Source organism: Melospiza melodia, chromosome 1, assembly GCF_035770615.1.
Source record: "Melospiza melodia melodia isolate bMelMel2 chromosome 1, bMelMel2.pri, whole genome shotgun sequence".
Taxonomy (NCBI): Eukaryota; Metazoa; Chordata; class Aves; order Passeriformes; family Passerellidae; genus Melospiza; species Melospiza melodia.
In genome coordinates, this window is record NC_086194.1 from 80,034,326 (window position 1) to 80,051,006 (window position 16,681).

General features: G+C 42.9%; 1 protein-coding gene across 2 annotated transcripts in view; it reads right to left on the reverse strand.

Annotated features, from left to right (window-relative positions):
* CTDP1 (CTD phosphatase subunit 1) overlaps nt 1–13,130 on the reverse strand; it is a 96,350-nt gene extending 83,220 nt beyond the window's left edge. Inside the window, exon 1 of one of the 2 annotated variants that reach the window (XM_063159495.1) lies at nt 13,066–13,130. The gene's annotated coding sequence lies outside the window, so the exon portion shown is untranslated. Of the gene's footprint in view, nt 1–9,830; nt 9,850–13,065 lie in introns of those variants that run through there. The other variant, XM_063159502.1, reaches the window with a different exon arrangement.
* Nucleotides 13,131–16,681: the final 3,551 nt, after the last annotated feature.

The window sequence follows — 16,681 nt, forward strand, 5'->3', positions numbered from 1 at the left end:
CTACAGGCTCCTTTCAGGCAGTTGCAGACAGTGATAAAGTCCTCCCTTGAACCTACTTTTCTCCAGACTAAACACTCCCAGTTCCCTCAGCTGCTCCTCATCAGACATGTGCTCTAGATTCTTCACCAGCTTCACTGCCCTTCTCTGGATATGCTCCAGGACTTCAATGTCCTTTTTGTACTGAGAAGTCCAAACTTTAACCTAGGATTTGAGGTGCAGCCTCACCAATGCCAAACACAGGGGCAGACAAATTCTATATCAACTTAATCTTATTATTTTCATGGCAGACATATATTGCTTCAATCTTCTCATAAAAATATTTTAATATCTGATCCATAAGCCTTGACTCACCACATGTTGAAATAAAGACATAGGAACTGGTATTTTATTCTTTCTTTTAAACAATGGCTAAAACCAAACCAGAAATTGGAGCTGGAAACAGAGAAGTGTGACATTCACTATTCCAAACTCAAACTCTTTAGAAGACAAACTCTACTTTTCAGTTGAATAGTCCAACTAAAGTATTCCTGAACCAGTTATCAAAATTCCTGGTCTTGAAAATATCATTATTTATTTTCTCTCAAACACTTAACAGTCATTGTAAGAGACTTGTTTCTGTCATTATAGATGGAGAAATTGATCTTTCAGACTTCCTATTTTTAAAAAATTCTAAGTAGATAGCAGTACTTCAGCAACTACAAAATTTCACCAACTCTGTGATAATGAGCTACAGCATCTCTCTAATATTAAAAAAAAATTAAAGGTCAAGCAGCTAAAAAAAACCCAACCAAAAAGCAAAAAAACCCAAAATCTGAGCTCTTTCATATACTGACTGTAGTGTCTGAAGTATGGCTTCAAACCTGTATGCAATAAGCAGACTGCAACATGAAGAAAACTGTTTTGCATGCCCAAATCTCTCATTCATATATCTGACTACTAAGCATTTGGGAATTCTAAGCAGAAATTCAGTTTCTAAATAATACCTACAACTGCCTACTTGCAATGTGTCCCTTGTTCTTCAACAACCAGAAGAATGATGACTCTACTGCAGTAGAGAATGATGAACAGAAGAAGGACTTTCTGCTTGGAAATTACACCTCCTCTTCCTGTGTAGGCATCTCAGATCACCTTTTTTTTTAAACATGGTATGTATTTCACAGAAAACAAATTGCCAGAAAACAAAGCCAAGACTCTTGGCTCTTTAAAAGAGCTGCACAAGATAAAGTGGCCCTTCACTAGTGGCCCTTCACTGTGTGATCATTTCACAGATTGCACAGAATTTTGGTCTCCTCTCATCCCCCTGTGTTTGCATTATTTCATCTGACTCCTCTCCCCACTCCCTTTGACAATATCTCTATCTTTCTGTCTTTCACCTTGATTCACTGCAAAGCTCCTTTTTAGGCTACCAATGCACACTAATGACCACGCCATTTTCATTCTCACCATGTGCTCAGTGTACGAATCGGATATTACAGACACACCTAAAATGTCAAAAAACATGCCCCACAGTACAGGGTACAGAAACATGCTTAAGAGATTACAGTGCCTGAGTTTATACCCCAAATGAATTGGTTTTCAATAGTTCAGAAGAAAAAAGCCTTTTAACGCCAGCTTGGAAGTCACAATATCTCTAGACATTCTCTACTTCACAGTGAAAGTAACCTCACACTCCAGGTATGCCACAGGAGAAGCTGGCATACTCCTGGGCCAAGATGTGATTCAAAATTGGACATGCAAGAGCAATGAGTCTTTTAAGAAAATTAGAGTTCTAAGTTACTCATTGATACTGTTCCTAAACAGCACCTCTGTACCTTATCTCGTGCCAAGCATGACAACTAAATAGCATTTTCCTCTCCTGCAAAATCTAAACACAACCAGAACTCCTGGTCACACTTATATGTACTGGAGATAAGAAAAAAAAGGACATGATACAAACTCCTCTGTCATATTGTTCTCTGTGATGCTTAACTCAAGGGACACAGGAAGAACTCCAGAGCTGTGATAAAGCTCTGAGCAACCAAAGGGTCAAGTTTCAATTACAACTGTCAGGATCTTAGGCAGACCTCTCAGGGAAAAAGCCCAACACTTCTTAGTGCTGAAGAAGGAAAGCCTCAACTCTAGTAAGGCTAGGCATACTTAAATTTTAGCACATGTGTTTTAATTACTAAAGAGGAACAAACACAGACCTCAAGTAGAATGACTTTTTAAAATTTCATGCCTAGAAGCTCTCCTTTACTGTTGAAGTCAGAGATTTTCAAAATGTAATGGCCAAGATCAAAGCCAACTATCAGACAAAAGTGAGCTGAATCAGAGTGTGCATGACTGGTTTTAAATGGGTGCATACACCAAACACAGGTTCAGGTTTCTTCCTGTTCTCTTCTCCGGGCTGTAAGTGAAACCCACTTAGAAGAACAGAGCCTTTCCCTATTCCATTTCTACAACAAAGATAAAACAGATTTCTCCTCCCACCCCCTCCAAATAAGAGGAACTAGGGCACACTTTACTGCTGGCAACATTAACAGCATCCTTATCTTCTTCAGGATCCACAGGGTGATAAGCAGAGCTAACTGGCTACTTCAACAACAGCATTCCAAGGAAACTGCCACAAAAGATGCAAAATCTTTTTCTAGTTTTACAAACTGTCCCAACTGTGCTGATGAGCTGGGTAAAGAAACTGGGTAAGAATCACTGCACTATGACAAGCAAACTTTTTTCTGAGCAACCATGGAGGTGGTAGATCATTCCAATACCCAGTCTGATAACTAAATGACTGCAACAGAACCACAAACCACCCACGTGGTGTCTTGAGTACAATGAAGCTCGAACTAGTAAATAAGGAAACCTACTCTGGGCCCTTAATCACATTTTTTCCAGATGTACATGTAAACAACACAGAAATTAGGCAAGCCATTAAGATAAAATTTTACTTTTTGTGGCCACAAACATGAATTGGAACAGATATTTACCAAGAGCCTCAGGATGCAACTGATCATAAGCTCATCACTATTCTCCCAGTACTTACACACACTCTATTTTTAAACCAAGTCTTTTAATAATATATCTGCTTTAAGGAAGCAGCATGGTATAAGAAAAAACCCAAGGGGGAAAGTTTTTATGAAATCCAACATGAAGGTTTTGCTTTTATTAACAACGGAAGTTAATGCTTGTGCTAATCCTAAGGCCTGGTCATTACTGTTGACTCCAAATGGAAGAACTTTGTATCAAGCATAACCTGGTTCCTGGTAACTGATTTACATTAGAACGCCAAAATAGAGTTCCTCTATTTGTGCTACACCTCAGTTGTAGCAACCAGTTTACTGGATCAAGGGAACCCACTGCAAACAAAAAGCATTCCCCGAAACGTTCTATTATTGCTCAAATTTTCTTTTGTGGATTTTTTTTTTCAGCATGTCTAACACTTCCAGCAGCAAGTACAAGAGTCAGAGAACAACAAAAACAAGAACTCCCTGAGATTTTTTTTTTCATAATAAGCTTACTATTTACATCAGGAAGGGCTGGCCAGCTGCAGCACATGAGTACAATGGCCATTAGATATCTTCACAGCTGTCTTCAGTAAAGCCCTGTATCATAAGGATACTCAGCATAACACAGGAATAGAGAGGTTTCCTCTGTTACTCACAACAAGTCAAACCTGACTGTACATTAACCATGGCCTTCTATTACAGCTTGGCTTCACTTCCAGAGGCAACAGCTCCGATGTCACGCTGCCACAGAAAGGCAATGGCCTACTTTCCTTACTCCCCACCCTCGCGTTTCCCCTGAAAGCCCACCCCCTCCTCTGGCACTACCAGAAAAGACGATTTCAGTACCCTGCAAGATAGAACTCACTAGCCCTAACCAAGTTTTCTGCTGGTCTTAGAGGCAAGCAGCTGGTAAAACCAGTCTAGCAAGGGTGACCGATCAAAGCTGCAAATGTTCCACAAACAAGGCTAAGACTGGGGAAAGACAAGACACAGTTTGAACAACTCACATTTTCTCTCCACAGTAAACAGGCCACTTTGTTAGCATTTATCTTGCCTATCTGTAAAGACTAGCTTGGACAACTCCCGGTCATGGAAACATAAGTTTTACTTATTATCTTAAAGTCTGCTTCAAGGTATCATGCACTGACATTGAAAATACAGTGCAAATTTCCAAGATGAAGGTACTGCCCTGCACTGATTCATATCTCATGCAAGATATGGCAGCCAAGCAATTGCTGGGTTTCCTCAGCTCTGTTTGGTATAAAGAGAGACCTCAAATACCACAAGAAACACACAGACCAAGTTGTGACTGTGATCCCTTAAAGCTGCTGCCTTCAATCTGATGCCACATGCCCTTCCAATTTGCATTAGAAGATGTCCAAGAGTAGTAGTGCAGCAAAAGGAGATGCTGGTGTGCAAGCAAACAGAATAATCACTGCCTTGGTTTGGCAGAATGCTCAAGGGGATTTTACTGGCAAACTGTCAAGGGGTAAAAATACCAAATGAACACATCTCCAGATCAATGATTATTAATACCAACCATTACTCAATCAACCAACTGATCCACAACACATATGAGCATAAAATCCTTTAGTTGTCAGATGAAGTTAGCATCAACCTAAAGCCTGCCTCTACGGTTTCATTAGTCAGATTTCTGAAACACTGATATTTTTGTTTGCTTATACCAGAACAATATTTTGTTCAGGTATAAGCAAGCGTGTGTGTCTGCAGCATTTAGAATCCCTACTAAGGGCCCTTACAACCAATTGTCATCAAACTACAGCCTTTGTTACACAGGACTCCAGTTTTGTAGCAAGGATATTTCCAAAGCCTGAGTCAACTTAGTCTCACCACATAAGAGTATTTAACAACTGGATTTATATATTTAACTCTCATTAATATCTGTGAGGAAGCAGAGAGGGTCCTTGAATAATTGATTAAAAATACCAAGGACTCACAAAACACACGGCCCTTGTTGTTCCAGGCAACACATGGCCAACAGCCTCTTCAAGATATTGGAGGAAATGTCCACTACAGCAGCAACTTGACTTACACTCAAGGATAGCAAACACACAGAGCTGCATTTGAAATATGCATGAACCCCAAATGCCTCACCCACACAAGGCAGGCCGTTTGATTAAATCCCCCAAAACCTAAACAAAACCCCTGTACCCTAGCCTAGATTACTTGCTAAGAACTGCTGTGAGCAGTAGCTCACAGAAAGCACAGTTCACACTTGAAGGCATCATCTCAGTTTTTCAAAGCTAGTGGGGAAATTAATGGTCTTGAGATGATTTTTCCTCTGTTAAATACAGGCTATTCACAACTAGGAGTTAACCTGTTGGTGAATGTTTTCTCTACTTTTCAGGCAAAATACCTATACAGGTTGAGACTAAGGTCATAAATGCCAAGAGAAACATGGGCCTGGAGTTTCTGGGTTTTATTTATAATCCAAAAAAATATCTTAAGCTTGAAGTAAATCTACTTCCATGATTTGCAAGGCTTTAAGTATTTCTATTTACTTGTGGAGAAGAGTTAGCATTACAAGCAAGGAGGTAACCCTCTTCCACCTTCTATGCAGACATCTGTGAACAGCTTCTTGCATGTTTCTAAAAGCCACTTCTAAGAGTTAACAATGTATAATCATTACATAAGATCTAGTAAAACTTTCAAATATTATTTATTATGTGTTTTTTATTTAAAACATTTTAAACCAGAAGTATTATTACTTATGAGAATTCAAGACTATTTTTTTTAAAGGGAGAAGGTAAAAATACAGTTCTCGATGCTTTTACATAGAACCCCTTCAAAATAAGGAAGGTCACACAGAATTAATTCAGAAGTAGAAAGATGCAAGCCTGTAACTCTGTAACTTGTATCTCTAGCAATAAGTACTTTGAATAATCACAGAAGAAAACAGGCTGTCATACCTCAGTAATTCATTTAAGCAATAAACAGTTCTGCAGCCCACTCCCCCCATTGCTGTTGTCAAATGCTGACATTACCTTTATGAATTTGCTTTTCTATTGCTACTTATCTCTGACTGCAGTATTAGTCACACAGCAGTTCTCAAATACCTGCTGCAAAACTCCACCTGGGCGTTGAGGAACATCCATCTGACAGCAGGATCAATCCAAATAAAAAAACCCTGGCTATCTAAGTGGCACTTATTCAAAAATTTGAACTGACTGAGTAGTGACCGTATAGCCTTCTAATCAGCAGAACAACAATTAACCTAAACCTGCAGTTTTCTCAAACCACACTTGAACTTTCGCATCAGTTACTAAAGAATGGTATTTGCAGATGAACTGCTGCAAATCCAGACAACAGGCTCGGACTAATTCCACTGCTGGCTAATTTTTGGGGTTTTTTTCAGGCATACAACTCTCCCTCAGATAAAGGCACAATTTCCCCTTATCTCAGAACAACTTACCACTGCATTCTTCATACACCCAGTCAAGATCACCTGTAATTACCAGAACAAATCTGGTTTGCCTCCTGCACCTATAGGTTCACATCTAGACAAACAGCAACAGATGAACACCAATACAGCCTGGACATCAAAGCAGAGAAAGAGAGTTTCAAATACAAACACACACAGAGCAGCTGACATCAAAGCTATAAACATGGGTTTTACCTCTTCTTGTGCAAAGAACTCTGTGAGGATCCTGTGATTTCTCCCCCTCTGCCTTGGAAAGCTGCATCTATTAACAGAATATTACATCTTCTTCAAACATTTTATCACTTTTCCCACTCAAACCATACACTTAGGCAATCACAGTCCTTTTGCCTGTTACTTCCAAACAGCAAATAAAATGGGAAGAGGCTTACTGCAGGATGCACAATCCTCCAGTCTAACAGCTTCCTCCCATCCTTTCCTTTAATAGATACTGTGGCAAACTGAGCTGGACGCTACATCCTGCATACTCTCCTCTGGGACTTGCTGTTAAACCAGATGAACACAGTTACATAGGAAAAATTAACAACTTTTAACACCCTGAAGAGCAATTATGAACCAAACTGTCCTAAGTTACACCACAGTGTTCAAACGAGGAGCAGCAGCTCCACATTTGACAACAACCATATGACAACAGCGTCGTGTGAGCCCAGAAACCCAACACACTCTGAAAGCAGAGGACAACAGCTTAGAAAGTTACTCAGCTCATAAAAGGTAAGTGTGATAAACAGCTGTAAAATTGATCAAGTTCTCTTCTTGAGCAATGCTTTCTTTGGTTAGGGCCACTTGCCCCTGCTCGGCCTTTCTGTGAATGGGAATCCACAGCATTCACTCCACTAAGCTTGGACCAAGACCATTTGCCTTTCACACCTTTTCAAATGCTGCAAAGTCTTAGATGTCATCTTCAAACTAGAAAACACTGGAAAGCAAACAAATAGGCATTATTCAATTCTATTGCATCAATATCTCTGCCTTATGCTACACTGTTTCTTAGAACAGTAGTAGAAAAGTATTTTTTTTTTTAAGATATTAGTGCAATAGTGAGGTGGCAATATCCCAGCTGTTATCTTAAAAAAGAAAGCATTTCCTTTAACACAGCAACACTGTGTTAAAGAAAACGAGGGGAGCCTTTCCATCTTCCAAAGCCTTTTTAAGACCAGCAGTCTCTCCTACTGGTGACACTTCTATCCTTCCCACACTTCCAATTCCATAGGTCTAACTTCAACATAACCAAACTTAGACAAAATGCACAATCAAGATCCTTAAACTGCAACCTGTAATGCATTACCTGCTCTCCAGGAAGTAATTTCATGCTCCCCTATTTGCTTTAAAAGACAACTACTGCCAATTCAGCTATCCATATATAGCAGAAGACTTTAAGTTAACCTTTGATTTTTAAACTACATAAAATACATAACCACAAGAATATTTTATAAGTGACAACTTAAAATGAATCGTCTATTATAATTTTCCAAAAGAGGTCCCAAAAATTAAAGGCTAGCAGCTCTTTACTGAACCTTGAGGCTAATACGTCAAGACAAACTTTCAGAACAATTCAAAGCTAAAGTCTTGTCACTCCCTTCCTCAAACTTTTTCAATCCTTCCCAGGAAAAACATCTATGTACTGTGCAACATAAAAATTAAAGGTCTCATTGCAGTCCCCCTGTGAGAATTTTTATCCATACATTTTCTCTTCAGAAGAAAAAAACTACAGAAAACCAGGTCGCAGTTGCAGAGAAGAAACAACATGTGCACCTGCCTTTGAAAAAGACTGGTTTTCTAAACAACTCTAGTATTAAAGTAAAGCTCAAAAGTACCCTAAAGAAACTAGACAGCAATAACTAAGAAAGAAAATCCATGACCATTTGGGTAAAAATACAATCTGTTTCCAGCACAGACATTTACAAACCAACATGTTTTAAAAACTGCTATAACCTGCTTGTAGTTCTCCAATGGGATGCATAAAATATTACCATGAGCTATCTCATTCTGTCTGCTGGCCCACAGACTCACACACAGCAAAAAGTCCTTGAGCTCAAGTAAGGTGAGCAACTCACAGTACAAACTAAGAGAGCAGAAAGTTCCCTCATTTGGGAGAAACCTTTTAAAGATAAGAACGTTAATAAAGACTATCATACAAAATGCTGAATGGAACATACACAACTTAAAAAATGTTATTCCCCAGTGTTGACATGCCATTTATTCCCTTGATGACTCTTCTGGCATTTACACAATCACTTTGATCTGACCCACCTATGGGCTACTGCTGAAAGGATAAATTACTCCCCCTTTCCCTGTACCACACTCCTGTCGAAGCAACTGAATAAAACAAGTGAATTGATTACTATGGACCATTTAACAGGAGATTGGGTGGGAAGGATGAGAAACCAAGCCATCTTTACACGTTTTTCAACACCCTGCTCAATGCAAGCTGAAGGCACTCAAGTCTGAGCATCCCTTCCAGCCAACTCTCATATTAGCATGAAGCAAGCAGGAAACCAAGGTCTAAGAAAGCCACACTGAGAAAAACTGCATACCCAAGGCTGCTACAACCATACTACTGGTAAATTCCAAGCCTGATGCCTGTTTCCAACCAAACCCAAATGAGCAGCTTGATCCTCATAGACAAAGAAGCTCCTACAAGTTTTGTGAAACAAGGCCATGTAACAAAAAGGAACTTTGTCCTCTACCATTCAGTCCAATGAACAATCCTGTGAGCTTCCAACTTGTTAGGTGTCTAGGAACAGGCAAAAGAGAAGGCAATCAAAGACAAAAGCCCTCATTTAGAACTTGCATATTCTTCACTATCCAGTTCAACCAAACACCAGAGAGATACTCTTCTTTTAATGTTTCTTGGTATCACAGTACACAGCAGAAAGGAGAAGGGGAAAATTAAAAAAAAAAGAGACTGAAATCAGAAAGATGCATACTGAAACTTACTATAAAAATAATGGGATGAATTCAGGCATAAAAAGGAATTAGACAAGAGATACACTAAGTTAGGATTGTTAAGTATTATTCAACAATCCTCAATGTTTGGCACTGAGGGGTTTTTTAGACTCATACCTTCATCAAATATTTGCCAGGATATTATGAAAACATTTGTGTCTAACAAACAGCAAGGTACTTTTTCCTGTAGTTTGTTATAAGTGTCACCATTTTAAAATAAACTGCAATTCATTAGCATTTTTTCCCCCTTAGAAGACTGTCAGATACATGGTACTGGGGTCTGGCCTTAAGTGGACAGTAAACCAGGCCCTGAGCCTATGTGACATTAGATATTATTTAAAAAAAAATATAATCAAGTTTCTGGCACAAAAACCCCCCAAAATACAAACCAAAACAAGCAATGACACAAAAATCTAGAATTTTAGAGAACAAATCCCCACCTCTTTCCTGCTCTCTTCTCCACAACCAAAACAAGTTTTGCTTCACTAGGATCCAGATAGTTTAAACGTGATGTTTATTACAACATGAATATACTCTGTAGAAGAATGTGAATTTTTGCTATTAAAGGTATGTGGGAAGACACAAAGATACCCAGATTAAATATACAGGCAATAAATCTTTCAGAAGACTCTTCTAATGTGAACCAAACAAGACACTTGTAATACTCTTTTACATTTTATATTAGAAACATAGGCAATCATTTTACATTAGAAACACTTATGTAAATATTTGCATAAAGCATTAATACTGACCCAACCCAGAATCCTGCCATACCTGTAGCACCTTTAGAATGATTAACCCAGATGGCTAACTGGCACTAATAATACACAGAGCAGTGCAGGATTTTTGGCACTTTATTTGTTGCTCCTGCTACCCATCAAAATTATGCTTCTTAAACATCAAAGGCCTTTCATTAACTGCTTCCTGCACTCCCTGCTATTTACAGTCCTAAAAGGTTAGACACCTTTCTCTCTCAAGTTCCAGTCTGACTCGTGGTGCAAGCCTAACTCTGCAAGAATAAGCAGAAGTTACCTACTGCCTGCATGCCTTGGGCTCTTCTCTGGGAAAAGTTTGCAACCCTGTCAATACTAAAAAGTGGGTAATAACAGTACAAAAAAATAAGTGCTGTAAATGTGCAAAATTACTTTCATGCGGCAAAAGATTCCATCTCATGCTGGATATGAAAGAAAAATAATCAAAAGTTCGAAATGTGTCTTCTTAATTGGGAGAGACTTCTGCTAAATGATGTCTTTATTTCCAGAAATATTATCATCTGACAAAGAAGAAAATTCAGCCACTCATTGCTTATCCTCAAATAAAAAGATTTGATCAACTTATGTTCTCATGTTCTAATGAAAAGGAAAAATATTTTGAAAAGAAACAGTACTTCTACAGTGTTTCAGAGTCTGACAAATACTTGCAAGTATCTTTGGTTCAAAGAGAATTCAGTGCTAAATCAGCCTAACTTGCTAAATCAAGTTCATTTTTCTAAAGGCAGCATGGCCATTCTGGATAGTTTGGATCACAAAAAGGGTATCTTCAGCAGATGATGAATAAATTTCAGCTGCTATTTACTCTAATCACACCTGTGTTTTAATAATGCAACATCTTAACACATATTGAAATATTGTTACTGAAATGCTATTATTTCAATGCCACAAAATGGGAAGCCACAGGCAAGAGATTTAATGTTTGCTAAAAAAACTTTTAAGTGACCAAAAAATGCATTTATGTCTTCAATAGCTGAACAGTTCTATTACCCTTAGGTCATGCTTATTCTACCTCTTCATTTGAACTTTTCCCTTGCACTCACCCAGTACATACCATAGCAAAAAGCAACAGAGGAACCTGACTGAAAAGTCAGAATTCCAGAAGCATAACACCGAGCAATGATCAATATCAACCACAAACTTTTAGTTGTTTAAGATACAAATATTCCAGAAGCCAAGAAGAATGGTAATAAAGAACACAGTTTATTTTCTAATTGTCTCAAAGCAAGGAATTGCTAATTATAATCAAGTGACATTTGACTGGACAAATCCAGTAAGCACAATATATAAAAATTGGTGCATTCCAGTCCATGAAGTTAACATTGGGCAAAGCTAAAACTAAAATGCTGCTAAATCAGCAGCAGACCCAGACTACTTTAAATCGATTATATTTTTCACTTATAATATCTTTAGTTTGGTTTTCCTTCCAAGTGCTTAGCTAAACAAAAAAACTGATAAAGTTATCTCCCCTTTTATTCAGTGCTAACAACATGAATTTCATCATGCATATGGCATTTTAAAATCTCAGTCTGTACTTTTAAGATATTTTTTAGTCCGACCTAGCATTTACAGTACCTTTGTTCTACATCAGGTATTAAAGATTGCCCATGCTGCACCAGATGCAAAAGCAGAATGCTGATGCAGCACAAAAGGAAAGCCAGTCTTATCTCAGAAAGAGATATCTCTATAGCAAGAAACACATAGCTTGCACCTCCTCAGTAGCACATTATAAGACTGACTGATATAAAAATGCATCAGACTAGTTTTTCTTGAACCTTCCAGAGCACTCCCATTCACAGATGTTTTGCATATACTAGTGAATTTCAATCAAGAAAGTTTAGGCCTGGCTGCTCCCACCTAAAAATCAAGAGAACTGCAATCAAAGTAAATAGCTTGCTGTAATAAACCAGAAGTAGATTGTTTAACGAGTTTCCTGCTGAGAAAGAATAAATCTGCTTAAAGTACAGGGTAGCAGGCTATTTGCCCAACTCAATGTAGAAATCCGGGCGCCCCACTATCAGGCATTTAAGAATTTAAGTCAATGAACATTCAGCCTTATTAGACAGACCCATTGCTAAACTATAGGAAAAAAAGAAGTCTTTTTTAATCCCTTGCTCTTCTGAAAGATAAAATCTTGGTTGTATTTGTGAAGTCTCGTACATTAAAACATTCACAGTATTAAAAACATTTAGACGGCCAATGTTACATGTAAGGTACTTAATTTTAAAATGCCTTGCCGTACTGTTGTTTCCCATTAAAACTCCTTCTATGGTTTGAAATTATCTGTCTGCTCCCCGAGTTTTGCACCAACCTAACAGGCGAACAACAAAGAGTCTATTAGGAGAAGAGGCAGTAGGCAGAAACTGATGCTCAGGAAGTTCCACCTGAACACGGGGAACAACTTCTTTATTGTGCTAGTGGCTGTACACTAGAAGAGGCGCCCCAGACTGTGAAGCCTCCCTCACCGCAGATATCCCAGAACCATCTGGAGGCAATCCCGTTCAACATGTCGTAGGCCGACCCTGCATGAGCAGCGAGGCTGGATCAGATGACGCACTATGGTCCCTTTCAACCTAACTCGTTCTGCGATTTTGTGATTTCCAAGTAGCGCTTCCAGTAAGCGCAGCGTCTACAGAGCCCCAACACAGCAGGAGGGACGCACCGCTCCCTGAGACAGAGCTCACGGCAAAGGGCTCAGCTCTGAAACACGGGCGTGGAGCACGATCCCTCGGCACCTCCCCGGCCGCTTCCTCCTCCTCCTCCTCCTCCTCGCACGGCAGCTTCCCTGCGCACAGCGCCGGAGGAAGGGCCTTTGTGAGCGGGGCCCGGCCCGGCCCCTCGCAAGGAGCGCGAGCGCCGCGTCCCGCCACGGCCGCCCCCCCCCCCGCCCCCGGCCCGCACTCACCCGGGCGCGATCACCTGGCCGGGCCGCGCGCACAGCTCGCGCACCACGCCGGGCCGCTCCGCGCGCAGCCTGCGCTCGGGGCCGCCGCGCTGCGGGCGGGCGGAGGCGCCGCTGGCGGCGGGCGGCAGCGGGGCGGCGGCGGGGCCGGCGGGGCGCGGGGCGGGCGGCGGCGGCAGCGGGGCGCAGAGCGCCAGCACCGACCCGATCTGCACCGCCGCCCCCACCGACACCTTCCACTCCAGCAGACGCAGCGGCCGGGGGCCGGGAGCGCGGATCTCCGCCACCGACGCCGGGCCGTCCGCGCCGGGCCCGTCGCCCCGCTCCGGCCGCTCCTCCATCGCCCCGGCCGGCGGCGGAGGGTGAGTCGGGGGTGCCCGGCAGTGGGGCCGGACCTGGCGCTACCGCCGCCGGGGGAAGGGGGGGGGGGGGAGGGGGGGTCGGTTCGCCCCGACAGTCACCGGTGGCGCCGACGGCGGCGGGGTCACGGCGGCTCCGCGCAGGCGCCGCGCCGCGCGTCCGGCCGTGCTTAAAGGTACAGGCGCGGGCGGCCCGGCCCGCGGGGCGGCGCGGGGAGGAACTACGGCTCCCGGCAGCCCCCGCGCCCCGCCCGCCGGCCCCGAGCGGCGTCACAGAACCGGAATTGGGATTATCCCGAGTTCGGACCCGCGGGCGTCTTGGGGTTCGACTCCTGGCCGCGCACGGAACACCCCCAGAATCACATCATGTGCCTGAGAGCGTTTTCCGAGCCGTTCTTGAATTCTGTGGGGCTTGGTGCTGTGACCACTTTCCTGGGGAGCCTGTTCCAGTGCTCAGCCATCCTTTGGGTGAAGATCCTTTTATTTTCCTATTATCCGACTGTTTTGGTTTAGCCCCAGCCAGCAGCCACGCCCTACGCAGCCACTTTCTCCCAGCCCTTCCAGCAGAACTGGGGAGAAAAGCTGGAAAACTCATGGTTGAAAGGATGACAGTTTAACAGGAAAACCGAAAGCCATGTGCTCAAACAAAGCAAAACAAGGAATTGATTCACTGCTTCCCATGGGCAGGCAGGTGTTCAGCCATCCCCAGGACAGCAGGGCCCCATCACATGTCACAAGCTGGGAATGCAAACACCCATCACTCCAAATGTGCCCCCTTCCTCATTACTCCCTCCACTATATTTACTGACCGTGATGTCCTGGGGTCTGGAATATCCCTCTGGTCAGCTGGGGTCACTTCACCTTTCCTGGCTGTCTCCTCCCAAGCACCCTCACATTCATTGCCAGCATGGCAGTATGGAAAGCAGAAAAGGCCTTGGCTCTGTGCAAGTCCTGCTCAGCAATAACAAAAACATTTCTAAATTATCAACCCTGTGCTCAGCATAAATCTAAAACACAGTTGCATTCCAGCCACTGTGAATGAAGTTAACTCTACCCTAGCAAAATCCAGAGCACCAATCTAAACCTCCCCTGACACAGCTTCAGGCCATTCCCTTGGTCGTGTCACTGGTCACAGAGAGGAGATCAATGCCTGCCCTTCCTTTTTGTGTTGTGAGGAAGCTATGGACTGAGTCTCCCCTCAGTCTCCTCTAGGCTGAACAGACCAAGTGACCTCAGCTGCTCCTCATACAGCTTCCCCTCAAGACCCTTCACCATCCTTGTGGACCTCCTTTGGACATTCTATAAGAGGTTTATATATTTTTTATATTGTGTTGCCCAAAACTGCACACAGCACCCGAGGTGAGGCTGCACCTTTGCAGAACACATTTGGACAGTCACACCACTCTGCTCTGTGCTGCTGCTGCCTGATGCCTGGACCCTGAGGAGCCTCTGGAAGCTCTGCAGCATTCTCCAGCTCTCCCCTGGGTGGGAGGGCAGGTGGAAGAGGAGGGCGCCCTTGCCTGGCAGAGCAGCCAGCTCCCTGTGGCACTGGCCCCACACTGCAGTACACTAGCAGGGCAGGGAGGAGGAATAGGGATGTCTGGCAGAGAGGAGCTTGGATGTGGGTGTATCCATGGAGGATCTTGGATGTGGACATGGCCCGGCAGAGGCACAGCCAAACAAGGCCAGCGGGGCTGACTGGAGCTGACGTCCCTAAGGGCATGTGTTCTCCACCAAAAGGTGCCATGGACATGCTTCCCACCCATGGCAGGGTACTTTTATCTCTTCAGCCACATGCCAAGGATGGAGGCCTTGTGCCATGTGCCAAACCTAGTGCAGCCTGCTATGGGGCAATGAGATACTCCATAGCTCCATGCTCCAGTTGAACATTCCATGGGAATTCCATGGGAATGCTCAACTACCTCAACATCTCTAGTGCTTATGTAGCCAGTGCACCAAATCTTTTTACCTCATTAGTGTTTCCTGAACTAAGGAAACTTGAAACTTGAACTTGACCTAAGAGCTCAGAGCAGCAGATGCCAGGGTCTTCCACAAGGAGTCTTTTCCAGAGAGTGACTGGCTTGCTAGTGGACGGGATTTTGGTAGGGATGTTGAGGAATACATGTAGTGCCCATAGCTCAGTATGCAGGTGCAGTGTGAGGTGCAGGTGGAGCACTGGAGGGGCAGGAACCTGAACCTGAGTCCAAGGTGAGAGGTCATGACCTTTGCATAACAAAGGGCCTGGGGACCTGTGGTGCACCCAGGGAACCTGGGCAACCCAGAGACACAGGAGGAGCTGGTGACTCCAGACTTTCCCATACTTTAACTTAGAGGGTATAAAACCCCAGGGTTTCCTTTGTCACTCCTTAGAGGCACCCACCTCAAGCTGTTATTTTTGATATTGCACCATGATTAAATTATTTTAAGGATCAGGATGTCTGAGATTCTGCTAAAGGAAACCTGGGGTTGAGCCCATAAGGAAACCTGGTCTGACTGGGAGTATGGAGGATGCAGCTGCCAAAGGGGCCTTGGTCCCAGATTAGGTGATGTCAGAGTGGCTCCTGGATGGTCAGACAGGGAAGTTTCCTTACCAGGGAGAAGACTGCCAGCATACACTCTACAGGCAGTCTCCAAACAGTAGGTACTCCTGAGTTTTTCCCTTTTAACATTGGTTAAGAGAGACCTTAAAACCAGTGTGGACTGGTTGGGAACTGGACCTGCAAGACATTGCTATGAACATCATTATGAGCTTGGGTTGTGAGACAGCCAACATCACCAGCAACCAGAAACTGGGAAATTTTGGAGTGAAAGTTGCTGTGCCTCTATTATGAGCTCCTTGTACACAGATGCAATGGCATATTGTATTGTGTATTATTCTTAATGTTCCTTTCATGCTGTCCTGCACATGTGGTAAAGCTGCTTCATAAAAAGTGAGTACTTTTTGCATAGTATTCCATCTCTCTACTACTTGTGTTGCTTTATTTGCTCTTTCATAATCTGAAATAAATAAAATTTGAAAATCTGAAATGAAAATAAAAATAATCAGCACTGAAGCAATATGCCCTTGTCCTCTTGCACATGAAAACTGAACTTTGAACCCCCAGTGAACTCTGATGAGGCCACCTTCAAACTCTACCAGGAAGTGCCGACTTGCAGGATTTCTCCTCAACTCTCACCTCAGTGATTTTATCTCACACCCAGCCTTCTTTCTTTTGTAGAGTGGATTGATACTGTTTTGCTCAGGGACAGCAGGCTGATGA